The sequence below is a fragment of the Papilio polytes genome, unplaced genomic scaffold, assembly GCF_000836215.1.
Source record: "Papilio polytes unplaced genomic scaffold, Ppol_1.0 DF822400.1, whole genome shotgun sequence".
NCBI classification, from domain to species: Eukaryota; Metazoa; Arthropoda; class Insecta; order Lepidoptera; family Papilionidae; genus Papilio; species Papilio polytes.
This window is the reverse complement of record NW_013526804.1, coordinates 282,670-285,577: the sequence shown is the minus strand read 5'-3', so window position 1 is coordinate 285,577 and position 2,908 is coordinate 282,670.

Here is a 2,908-nt window from a genome sequence, read left to right as displayed (position 1 = left end):
TTTCATCGAAATCCGTTAAGCCATTTAGGCTACAAACTCTAACAAACATCCATCCATCTAAACTTTCACATTTATAATATTAAGTATGATATATTATATACTATTATAATAAAGCGTAAACACACACTTCTTTGTTGCCTAAGATGTCTGCAATTATAGCATATTTTTGAAGAATTATTTTTTTTTAATAAAAAGCTCTCTACACTTACGTCACGGTTTAGGCTATTTATTTTCATGCCATTATTTTCATAATTTAATGCGGATGAAGTCGCAGGGAAACAGCTAGTATTATTATAAGAGTGATAGGGATCACTAAAATTTCTAAATAACATTTAATTCGTATCGCATGTGGTCATAACTCACGGAACTCAAAGCGTTCACTAACAGAGCAATAACGTGCCCCATCTTGTTTCAGTGCGGTCAAATTAATTTAGATTTATACAGACGTTCAATTAACTGCCAAAGACGTATTCGCTTTGAAAAACAAACGTTTTGGAAATTTTAAACACAAATTGGTTATTAAAATTCTTGGCTGGATTACAATATTTGTGATGAACCACACGGATTTTTTTTTATTAGTTTTTTTTTTATAACATATGGTTGCAAATGAGCAAGCGACCTGAATCCGCCAAAATGGCGAAGCGACCGCTACCCATAGACATCCGCAATTGCAGATGCGTTGCCTACCCTTCACATGAAGAGAATATCTTCCCTTCCTATGTATCGCCTCCTCCGTCAAATCCACTTCCCCTTCTCATCCTCTCCTTATAAGAAAAGGAGGGTAAAGAGAAAGGGACTTAAATTAGGCTTCCGGCACCACACTCATCAGACGAAACACGGAATTGCTTCCATGGTCATGGTAATACACCGGGCGTGCCGGCCCACTGGTAGTTATACATATTTTACGATTCCTTAACTTTTCTTTAGGGTGTACCTTAGTGAAGGTTTAGTAAAATGTATACCAAGCGACAGTTAAGTAACCATTAGGTTTTTGAGTTGGTTATCTATTCTAATTAATAAAATGGAATATCTGCATAAATCGTAAAATCCATTTTTGTTCCGGGTAATTTCTGAACCGGCTGGAACGATTTTTACGAAACATTTACTGGAAGGCTACGTTTATTAAATTATCTATTGCTCGAGACTTCGCCTGCGTATAATTTTAAAAAATAACCCATGTTATTCACAGATAAATTACCTTTCTAACGGTAAAGGATTTTGAAAATCAGTCCAGTAGTTTTTGAGTTATTTCATTACAGACAAATCTTTATATTAGTATAGAAGTGTAGATTAAGAATTTTTTTTATTATATGCTTATGTCGCAAATAACCGCTAATTAATTTAAATAATGCAATGATATGTATGTACTTTTGTTTTAAGTTTTTTTATATAATTGTTAGTTAATCTGCATTCAAATAAAAGTGTATCGTGACGTCGCAGCGTGGTTGAATTGAGTCTGTGGGTGACAATGATCGCCAGCCGCGGATCTAATCACGCGGGGATAAACGCTGTACGCGGAGGAATCTCTAGTTTTTGTAGCATCTGTAATATACAGGATGTCAATAAAGTAAACGATTTAAAATTAAAACAAGTTAGTTGTTATTTTATGAAGGTAATTTGGAATATAAGATTATTATTCTTATATCTTTGAGGTTATGTCTAGGTGTTAGCTGCCTACCTCCTCTCGAGGTAAGGATGGTTTAAGTACTCCATCTGCAACTTTCAAAACGCTATAGGGGGCCATTTAGTGTATGTTTTCATATTAATGACAGTAATTGAAATGTTATCCACAATTTTTTTTTCCTTTTCAAAGAATAAACATTATTTTTTTCATTGACTAAATCTTATACCCAACACGGGTTTAGCGAGGCTACATTTATTAATTATAATAAATTGTCTTTTTATTTAAAAAATAAATAAATGAATACGTAATAGATAAATAAAACAATCTGTATATGGACAATTAGTGTGGAAAAGCATGTCGGAGCTGACGTAACAGTCATCGATGGCCCCTAATCGAAACTCTTTACAACGATTAATCGTTTTAAAAAAGTACCGATAGATGTCACATTAGAACGTCACTGCCTGGACGTATTGAAGTTTGTGTACATAAACTTCGAACTTGTGACTTTTTATAGCAAAAAGAAGCTTTTTTATTACGAGAGATCTTAAGGAATTTAACAAATGTACTTAAAATACAGAAAACAACTTAATAATTCTAAGTGACACTACTCAAAGAAACACGAATAATGTTAAAAATATTTTTTAGTTATGTTTTGGAAACTCGCAGTATAAACTAGTCTACGGACTCGGCATTGCGACAACGTATAAAAAATATTTCATAAATTTTGTCTTTGTACTTTTAAGTCTATAGTTTATACAGTTATGTAATTCCCGGATAAAAAATCGTTTTACTCCGATGTCAGGAACGAATCCATTGTTGTGTAAATATTTAAATAAGGTTCCTGATAAACATGGTTGCTTACCATATAAGTTAATAGAAGCAACAAGTTGTATTTAAGTATTTTTTCATTTACCTTCAATACTAAAAACCGTTCCGTTTAACGTTAGTTAGAAATATTTAGGATTCTGTATAGAATAAAAAAATGAAAACAATTTTCTGAATATTTGTTACTAAAACTAGATTTTCGTTCATCATAACCCTAGCTAATAAACTTTCATAGGCCCATTAAATTGGTGTTAATTGCCCGCCAGGCTCGTTCAATAGTTTTGCGAAATGACACAGCGTTTACAAACAGATCGGTCAGCTGAAAAACAAATATTTTACTGTCAACTAACTGGCAACACCAAACAGGCTAATGGCGGCCGTCCCGCCCGCGCTCCGCCGCCGACCTATTAAGTTCTAAACTCAATAAACATCATTGTTCCAGCGCTTAACTAGGAGCGC